General features: G+C 40.8%; 2 protein-coding genes across 7 annotated transcripts in view; one reads left to right on the plus strand and one right to left on the minus strand.

Annotated features, from left to right (window-relative positions):
* Window positions 1–10,895, minus strand: part of Ctnna2 (catenin alpha 2) — a 1,149,087-nt gene that overhangs the window by 411,116 nt on the left and 727,076 nt on the right. The window lies entirely within an intron of this gene.
* The window catches only part of LRRTM1 (leucine rich repeat transmembrane neuronal 1), a 49,426-nt gene that overhangs the window by 17,168 nt on the left and 21,363 nt on the right, over window positions 1–10,895 (plus strand). The window lies entirely within an intron of this gene.

A 10,895-nucleotide genomic window follows, 5' to 3' on the forward strand; every position in this document is an offset into this window, starting at 1 on the left:
AGAGAGGGAGGGAGGGAGGGAGGGAGGGAGGGAGAGAGGGAGAGAGGGAGAGAGGAGGGAGAGAGGGAGAGAGGGAGAGAGGGAGAGAGGGAGAGAGGGAGAGGGAGAGAGAGAGAGAGAGAGAGAGAGAGAGAGAGAGAGAGAGAGAGAATATCTCAATGTTCCATACTGAGACAGGCTCCTGGAGCTAAAGCTACAGGAAGCCTCAGCTTAGGAGTTACTGTTAGGAGAGAGGAAACCCTGACTCAGGAATCCCTCTTAGGCAGTGACTTGTGGTGAGAAAATTCCAGTCCTGACTTGGGTGAGGTGGGAGACATCCCTCTTTATCCATGTGTTTGCATAATACAAATCTGGGAAAAATTGTTAACCCAGAACAGGAATGCTGCCTGCTCTCAGATGGCCCTTCTTTGTGATGTGTGCTTTTCCTATTTTTACACCTTTATTATTATTTTTATTTAATGTTTTGATGATTCATAGCCCTTTCCCAGCCCCTTAAACACTTTCGGGGCTCCTTCATTGACCTTGTATTCTTTTTATTGAACTAAAGAGTGAGGAGGTGGGAATAGAGGCCATTGGGTGGGTTCTGAGAAGGGCAAAGAGGGGAGGAGTGGATTGATGATTTTTTTTTTATTTAACCACCCAACAATGTAATCAGATGTATGATTGAAACACACTATCATGGACAGCAGATGACAAACTGGACCCCACAGTACTATTACTAACTGATACTAAAGCACTACATTGTTCTTTTTCTTTTTAAAATCCCTTGACTTCTTTTCAAGAGATAAGTACACATAGCAGTAATCAAGATTTGGGGGAAGTATTAAATACACAGTCCCATCCCTTAAAATGCAAACGCACCTAATTACTAACCTAAAGAGAAAACCCCACTTTTTCTAGTGCACAGTTATATTAGCAGAAGGTTTACTTAAGTTAAGGATTGATGATAGATTCGTCTTTTACTACTGAAGAAACCAATATATCTAAAAGTATGGCTTACAGAAGGCTCTTGAAAAAGAAACATTTTGCAAAAATGTTTAACATCTAAACTTTAGGGAATAGCTTTACACACACACACACACACACACACACACACACACACCAACTCTCACCTGACCAAAAAACTTCACCTCGGTTTGCTTTCATAATAACAGAATTTTATGGTACATAGTATGTTCTTAACACTTGTTAGGATTGTGAATATTGTAGAAGAAAGGTGTTTTGTTTGATAACTTTATGGATGGGATTTGGGGTTTAATTTAAGCATGATGGTGCTGAATTGCCTTTGTAAACAGATTAACATCGAGAGGGTAGGATTAGGGTTGTGCCTGATATCCCTGATACTGGCAATTGAACCTTGCAAAGAGCACTTCCTCTGGCAGAAGCATGGCGTTTATTTTAGTTTTCTTTCTTTCCTTATTGTCCTTTCCCTTCCTTCCTTCCTTCCTTCCTTCCTTCCTTCCTTCCTTCTATTTTCAAAAAATTACAGCATTGTGGTCACCGAAGTAGGGTTCCTGTTAACTTCATCTCTTCACAGGAAGACCACAGGAATTTAGTGCCACATGCTGTTTATCTTAGTGCATGATAGTGCTGGTGTGCTTATATGAATTTTTCTTCAAGAAGCAAGTCTTTGGGGCAGACATTACAACCACAGTGTCCCTCTGTTCCCCAAATATTTATATTGAAATCTATAGTTTAGCTGCATCCTAAAATATCCTCCAATTCCTTTTGAAAGATGGACTAACCATGTTTTGCTCTATGCTGTTCTACTATTCCCACAAGAGAATATCATGTATTTATTATATTTTAAGACCTTGTAAATCAAATGAAAAATCTTCCAAAAGAGAAATCAGATATTAGTAATTTTCAGAACAAATAATGTGTGACCAGCTCGGTACTACTGTTTGTATTCATAGGCAAGCAAGTGTATTCCACACACACACACACACACACACACACACACACACACACACATACACACACAGGAATCTCACTCACATGGATACTTCTGGCTTTGAAGAAGGGCAAAGGGAGAGAGAAGCAAAATATAAGGGAGAACAGTAGTTTTAACTAAGGTTTTATGATACTTGCAATCGTATTCTTCAAATTAATTAATCTCCAAGCTTCAGGAATCTTGCTGTGACCCCTCTAAGCAATCTGCTACTCATTTAAAAAAGAATTTAATTTTTAAAGGTGTAGTACTTTTTTTCCCCTCTCTCCCTATTTGTTCTTCCAACAGAGGATGCTAATTTCATCTTGTACTCTCTCTAAAGAGTTCAAGGCGACATCATGGGCATTATGATGGATTAACCCTGCCTTTCAGTACATTCCGAGTACTGATTATGGTTCAGCAATGGTATTGAGATTTTTTAAAAACATATTTATACAGGAAAAACTGTTTTCCAATGACAAATGGTGCTTTCTCATCCTGGTCGTAGCTCCAGTGGATCTTGAGGTTGTGCCAGAAAAGTGGGTTCAGGGAAACTTCATCTTAAACCTATACACAGAGGACTGGTGGCTGCTGACTCTTATACTTCAGTCTGCTAGTGGGACCACATGCTCGCATATCCCTTACACTGTAAAGTTTCTATCTCATGGAAAACAGGATTCACATAAAACGTTGAACAAACAGGCATGCTTAAAGTATGCTCCCAGGTTTCACAGTGCATAAGAGCATTTTACTTTTGTTCTCTGCTCTCAGAGAGGCAGACATTTGGTGTGGTTTAGCAGCAGCCACACATTTATGAGGATGTGCAAGTAATTAGAGGGGCAAACACCACTTGTTATTCCTTCCTAGTCTCCCAAGCAACTGCACACAGATCATTGGCGGGCTTTGGGGCCACCTGTGTTTCTGATTGGAATTAATCAACTTGTCAGCAAGTTTGATGCCATTCTCTCTGGCATGGCCAACTGACACTGGGCACCCCTGGATCATAGACTCTGGTAAAATGAAACTCATCAGATGTTTCCTCTTTGAGAAAATGATGGCAGGACAAGAGTATTTTGTATATGTTTTGGAGAATGAGTATCAGGGTGCTGTTTTGTAGTGAAGACAAGAACATATTGGATTGGTGCTTATCTTAATTTAGTTGAGCTGGCTATTAATGGATTGTCAAACTCTATGAACTTAGCTAGAATATGACTATTAAACACATTCTACACCCAATATTAAAAATATTGAGAGATACACACAAATACCTATCTATATGTATGTATATATTTCTTTATAGAAGCACACAAGTACGTATATAGTGATTTATTCATGACAACATAAACCTACATACATATACATACACACAGGACAATATTGCACAATCCCCACATGCCACTAATTACTGTCTTTATTCTATGATCAGGTTGTTATTTGGGGGGGAAACTGTGATAAAATAAGCCATAAGCAAAGTACAAAGGACCGATATATTTGATGTGGTTTCAAATACTGTACCTGAGCTGGCTGAGACTTTGCAGCCTGAAGAGCCTTGGGGCTCCTCATGCCACACAGAGTACACTCCTGCTGCCTAGTGGTTAGAGCTAGAAATGGCATTTCTTTCTTTGGAAAGTATCTCTCATTTCAGGATCAAGGAATATACTTACTTTTCAATTATTTTAAATGCTTCTGCCTGTATTTTTCTTTCTGTGAAATTCAGTAGATAAAACTCTAACTTCTGACTGGGAATCATAGCCAGCTACTCGATGGACACAATTGCTAATTACCTTAGGTATTTGTGTGTGTGTGTGTGTGTGTGTGTGTGTGAAGGTCCTGGCAGATAAACCCTTTATGATTAAAACAGAGATGCAAAAGTGATGAAAAGAAAAAGATTTGCTGAGTGTTTTCTTGGCATGGATACCTTCCTTTTCCAGGCTCTTAATATGCAATGTGCAGGCAACCATATCTGTTCAAGAGGACCCTAAGGCTTACAGAGATTAAGGCTCTTGTATAAGGTACAAAGGGTCCGAGATACTGAGGAGTGCTGGTGTCCACTCAGCTGGCTTTTAAAAGTACACAATTATTTTTCCTTGCACAGTTGTTTTCTCTACTCTTATACCCACCAAACAGCCAGCCTGTATAGAAAGTCTATTTTCCAATATATCCTGGTTGAACGCTAAGGACATTCTTATTGAATGTCACGGGTTGGGTGATCAAATACAGAAACTTTGGCTATGACCTTTTATGTCTATCCATCAGTAGGTGAGTCCTGTGAAACCCTGTCACCAGAAGAGATATTCAGATGATGTCCAAAGAACAACAATTGCCCAGGCCAGTCTCTTACCAGAAGGCAGAACGTAAAGAAGAGAGAACCTAGGCCTCCATCAGTTATTGCTAGGGATGCCCTCATATTTCTTACTCCGTGATCCCATGACTATGTGTCTGTGCTAGCTATCAGTTCTCAAGCAAAGATAATTTTGCATGTGACTCTCTCTCTCTCTCTCTCTCTCTCTCTCTCTCTCTCTCTCTCTCTCTCACACACACACACACACACACACACACACACACACACAGTGGAATTTACTTAGTAATGTCTCTATATAGATTTAATGCCATACTTGGCTGGTGTGCTACCGACTTCTGCAGGATAAAGAGCACAGACACAGCTAAACATCTTACAATGAGTAAGGTATTTTTAATAAGAAAAACCTATTTGATCACAAATATCAAGAATGCTGGAAGGGAAACACTTGGATCCAAGGTAGGAAGGAATGCTGGGGCTTGGACTGTCCAAAAGTTGTTTGCTCAGACTGGTCTTTCGAAGCTTTTATTTCATTTGCATTGATTCCCCTTTAAGATTCCTTTCTCTCTGTCTTTTTTAACCAGGGAGTTGCAAGTCTAAATTAAAAACCCTCAGGTTGTTTGTTAATCAGCAAAAGACATGTAGTTAGCACATCCTTCCCAAAGAACATATGGCAAACCTTAAATTAACTAAGACAAAACTAGTCAGAACCCTCAACTGACCCACTTTTTCCTTTAGCAAGACCTCATTTAGGAAACATGGGGTGGGGGAAATCCAGTTAATGGTGACAGACTTGATTAATACAAAGGAAACCAAGAAAGTTTGATATTCCTTCCAGTCTGGTCCTGGGGTCTGACACATCCAGTCACCTTGTCTCTACTTTCTCCAACCCCTCCCAAGGCTACAAAGTCTTTGAGGTAAGCATGAACATCAATTAAGAAAAAAAAAACCACAATGTGTTTATTCAGGTGAGTGGGATAGGCATATGAGTGAAAGGTATTATCTCAGAATTTAGAAATAGGCTGTCTAGAACAGTAGACATTGCTCACAAATGTATTTGGGGTTAGGGAGACAGGCATAAGGTTGACACATTCATGGGGATTGTATTGTGAGGGAACCAGAGTATTCAATTAAAAGCAAATACTTAGGTCAGACTGGTGCAGGCTAACCAGAACACATTTGCAGGACAGGTCAAACTGGAAGAACAAACAACCACCCCCCCCCACAAAAAAAAAAAACAGAATCTAGAAGTCAGGAGTTGAGGTCTTAAAACATGGAGCCATTATTCCTCATTTTCTAGAGAAGATTTTGGCTCAGCATACCTCAGTGGGTCTCACTCACTCTGTATTTTAGAAGGATTTATCTTGTATTCCCTGAGGACACATTCCATTCTGTACTTCGATTTCACCATTTCTCCCATCAATAAAACATGAAACAAAAGTAGTTTTCAAGTTAGTGCCATTTAACCAGAAAATTAAAACCTCCCTGCATTCCTGTTCCCCAGATATTCTGATTCATCAGGCCTGCCTGCATATCAACGAGAAAGGAGAGATGAGCAGCTCACTGAGAGAGATACAGGCTTCAGAGAGGTAGATGGAAATTCGGGGGAAAGAAAGACGAAAAAGTTCAGGTGTGAGTGGTATGTATGAATATATATTTATAAAATATGCAGAAAGACTAAGTCTGGAGAGGACACCCAATCAACTGTGTTGAGTCCTGAGAGGCAGGACTGAGACATATACACAATTAAAACAACAGAAAGCTAAGGAATACTACTAGGATGAGAAGAATGAAAACATTTATTCAGGATTTCTAAAATAATTCAATATCAGTGACGAGCATAGCCTTCTATTAAAGTAATAATGGAGGGGATGGAGCAGAAGGAGAAGAGGAGAGACATACAGAAAGACAAGACAGGGGAGATAGAGAGTTAAAAGGAATGGAAAGAAGAGAAGGTTTTAAAGACATCATCACTGACAATTAAGCTAGACTGACTCCTGAATCCCATTTCGTTGTATTTCTTCTGACCTACCTACTTGGCTTTTTTGCTTCCTCTCAATGGGATGCTGGGAAGCCATTTTCTTTCAGAAAGGGTGGTGCTTCTCAGCCTGTGTGTTTGGGATCACTGGCTACCTTCGATGAATATAGATGACTTGGTCTCACCCTAAAGTACTCTTACTTCACAGATCTGAGGGACAGGGAGGCTTCAGAAATATTCCCAGAGGACTGATTGTACAGGTCAGTCCAGGTTAAGAATCACTGACTTAGAAGATCTTATGATAATATCCTGTTCGTTCACCAATATGAAAGGTATATACCTTGGACAACATCTTTTGCAGAAGATATGATGAGCCAATCGTTGGTCCGGGTAGGGTCCTGGTTAATAGGGGCTTTGTTGCTGACCACCTACCCCCATTGGCTTCACCTGGCAGCACGGGGGAATTCATAAGTATAGGTGTGCTTAGAACTCATTTTTGAATCCTTGTTAATCTATCAAACATTGCTCATGATTATTCCTTTATTGATTTTCGTTCTCTCAAGTTCTTTTAATAGTTTTACAAGGCAGGCATAGACTTACTCTGTTTTGAGGACATGAAGCCTCATATCTGAAGGCATCATACAGCTGCCCCTAGGCCACTGATAAAGTCAGACCCTGAACCAAGCACTTCTTCTTCTCAGTGGGGTATCCTTACCTTTTGCAAATTCCTTTTCTCTCTCAGACTGATTATGCCACAATGAGGCAAGATACCCACATCCTTGCCTCTTCTGGGAGTCCTAGGAGATACACTGTATCCCTCCTTAATGTCTGCTTTTCTTCTCCAGCTAGACTCTGGCATCATCTCTGCCTTCTTGTGTATGCTACATCTTCCCTGAGGCTGACTTGCTTTGTCCTTTGCCACTCATGCCTCTGGCTTGCTAAGAAAACCACCCAAAGAGATGTCAGCACTTTCCTAACACCCCATAACACCAAAATATCCCTTTGTAGCCAACCCACAGCCACCAACAGCTTTGCTATTGGCTCTTCCAAGAATGTGAAGGCGAAATCCTAATAAGATTTTGATTGATGTGGGATGATAATTCTACTTAGAGACTCTGGCAGCTTGAATAAGAATCTTGGCAGGGGGATGAAGAACGACAGGGGTAACTTAGAGAAGTTAGTCTCATATTCAAAACCCATGCAGCCAAATAGGCAGGGTGGCATATATTTGGCCAGGTGACTAGACCTTGATCAATTCATTTACCAACCCAGGTAAATGCTTACCCAGGCAATCAGCTCCAGCAACTGTTTAAGAGCTTAAATCAAAGCTCAGATGAAGATAAGTTTTTTTCCTTCTTAAGCCAGCACCATCTTTGCAAACCATTTATTTTTTTAAAGATTTCCCATCAGTATGTCTATCTTCAATTAAAAATTCTACATATAAAACTCTGTGTGGCAGGATTTCTAGCTCAGAAATACTGTGGGTGGCCTCAAACAAAAGGGAGAAGGCTCAGCAGCATTTGGAACCTGGATTAGTCTGTCACAGTAAGGTCTAGAAAAGCCAAGCTACACACAATTAATGGAACAATACCACAATCTGTCTTCAGCTGGCCCAGGCGTTCCTGTCATTTGTCCCTCAGCTGCAGAACCACGTGGGCTGTATTTTGTGTCTCTGTTCTAGCATGATGGCATTTTCAGGGAAATCTCTATTTCCAGTAACCGACACTTTTGCTTTGCTTTGTTTGTTTGTTTGTTTGTTTACTCTAACAAAAATGGTTCGTTCTTGGAATTCACTCTTCTTTGCGCACTGCTCAGGTCATTTTTACCTGAGTGTCTCATATTGATTCCCCTCCCCCTCTTATTCTCTTTCAAAAATCATAAATATACAAAAAGACCAAATATCAAACAGGGGATGATGGGATGTGTGGCATTAAAGCTGGAATGCTGATACACCACTCAGACTTTACCCCTTCTAGTTCTGTTGCTCTTCCAATCAGGTAGCAGTAGATTCTTTCCCAGAAATTAAGCACATATTCGTTGGAGGGGAAAAACCATGGACATGATTGCACCTGTGAAGGTGAGGCACCAAACCACAGGAACCTGGAAGCATAGCCCTGCCAGACTTACTATGAAAGTGAGCTAAAGATGCCTCCATATTTTCCTGATTTGTTTATAAAAGATCTCCCTTGGGATGATACATTTCATATACATATACATGTACCTGTACTTGTACATGTTAGTGGTTGATAGGCAAACTGTTCAGTCCTGCATATTTTCTCATCTAAGTTTTGCCATCAATCTGGATCTATTTTTGTTCAGAGTACTTTTCTACACACTCAGCCTAAAAATTGGGAGAAGGCTGGTAGAGATTGGCGAGTGGGTAAAGGAACCTGCTTCCAAGCCTTAGGACATAAGTTCAAGACCCAGGGCAGAAAGGAACAATTGACTCACTCATGTCCAATGCCTCAGAATTGTCTTGCCTTTACTGCTGTGCTCAGGCAGGATGGACAGGCATAGACAGGCACAGTGCAGGACAGACAGGCATAGTCAGGTATAGTGCACGACAGAACATGTCAGTAGCATTCACAGGATTGCATGCGGTTATGCACACACATATGGGTTTAACACCATTCTTCCCACATTTACATGAATGGAAGCCTAGTGGCTGCTCCCAGAAGCACTGTTTATAAAGGTTTTCAGTGAGAAAACCAAATTTATCTCCACTCTGACTTGCCTGTTATCCACTGCCAGTTTCCAAAGGGGACAGCTGGTCAATAACTTGAGGTCACCATCCAACTTAATAATGATGATACTGAGTTATACCAGCCCCCAGGACACAGAGTAGAAAACCCATCTTTAGACAGAGATCATATATTTAAGCTTTCTCTTTATGTACGAGCAGTCCCAATTTGATTGTAACAAGCAATTGGAACAAAGGGCGGAGAGAGCACTTGAGAAGAAGCCTTTCTTCTGAGAAGGAGGTTGAGTATCACAAGGGAGGCTCTCTGAATAGCTTTACCAATTCTTTGCTAGACCTTGGACTAGATGGCCTCTCCTTGTGACATCCTTTCTGTGTTGGTGGTGAATTCGGGCTTTTTTCTAGCTCTCTGATTTAGTAGTCAAGTGTAGAGTGTGAAAGCAGAAGGGAAGAAAGAGCAGTTTCCAACCCATTCTCCTATGCCAGGGCTGGTTGACAACGAAGTGAATACATCAGAGAATCAAAGGTCTCTCAGTACCCTGAGAGATCTAGGACCTCTCACAGAGAAAAATTTGTTTGGCTAGAAGAAACATTCCATGTTCCATCAACACGACGAAGGCTGAAGCTGTCTCAAGGCATGCTTAATATTGTGACTTGTTCAGAGGAAAGAGAACACTAAGAGAATCTTTCTACTGCAGGCATACACATTAATATTAGCAACACAGAAAAATCTATATTATCAGAGAAGACTCCCGCCATTTGGGAATTGAAGACAGCTTTGACTTTCAGTGATTTTTTCGTCTTTGTTGACTTTCATTGTTATTGTCGCTTGTCTTCTGCCTTTGTCCCTCCTTCCCTCCTGCTTCTTTCCATCACCAGTCTCTCATCTTTTCTTCCTTTTCTACCTCTTAAATCAGTTCACAGTTATGAACCCCACTCTGCTTTACCAACTGGTAAAATATTGCATTGAGGGAGAAAACACTGCAGTTATTTTTTAAAGTGGGTTCACAAAAATCTTCCTTAATTTTATATATAAAATAGAGACATGCATATAGCACATAACAGATATTATATATACATATATATATATCCGATATTAAAATTTCAGAGCAACAGGGAACTGATGGAACATGTCAAGAGTCTTTCTCAGTGGGAGATGGTGGTAATGAGTTGGGGAAAGTCTGAGCACACTGAGAACACTGCCTCCAGGGATTGATATGATGAAGAGATTACAACAAAAAGGATAAGCATCCTGGTAGGTCACCAACTAAGGTTGGGGAAGAACAAAGGGGTCCATGTGTTTGTATGTATGACAAAAAGTGAAATTTAGAAATTACATGGACAGTTACTATATCCACTAGGACACATGGTCTTATCAGGCTCTCCTGAACTCAACACAGCCCACGGTTTTCTGTTTGGAGCCTTAATATGAAGTAAAAACGATGTTGAATATGCAATTAAAAGATACCTTGAGTCCCGCCTTGATTTATTGGCTCACTGGTTTCTGGACTCTCAATCTTCTTGTTCTTGAAATCCAGAAAATAAGGCCTTTTCCATTTGTTTCACAATAATGTGGTTACAGTCCAGAGAGATAATGTTGATGAAAGGACCTTAGAAAGTTAAAGGACTCAATACAATGTTCCAAGGTAGTGTGAAGCCTTAGGGTAGTACTGACAGGCATGCTATGGTTCCATCTACCCATGTGACTTTGGAGGGCCACAGGCATGCCATACATTCCTTCTGTTAGCCAGTTCTCTGCCTTAAGGTGCTGAGTGTGAGGACACGAGGGAGGCCACTGGACAGAAAGGAGAAGGCTCAGATCACCCAATCTACTGAGTTTCACCCAAGTGGCTTGCTATAGTGTTTTCTTTTTGACAGGGGACAGAGTTTCTCTGTGTTTTTCTGGCTGTTCTGGAACTGAGTCTGTACAGACCAGGCCAGCCTCAAACTCAGAAATCCACCTACTTTTCCCTACCCAGTGCTAGGATTA

The sequence above is a fragment of the Rattus norvegicus genome, chromosome 4 (assembly GCF_036323735.1).
Source record: "Rattus norvegicus strain BN/NHsdMcwi chromosome 4, GRCr8, whole genome shotgun sequence".
NCBI lineage: Eukaryota > Metazoa > Chordata > Mammalia > Rodentia > Muridae > Rattus > Rattus norvegicus.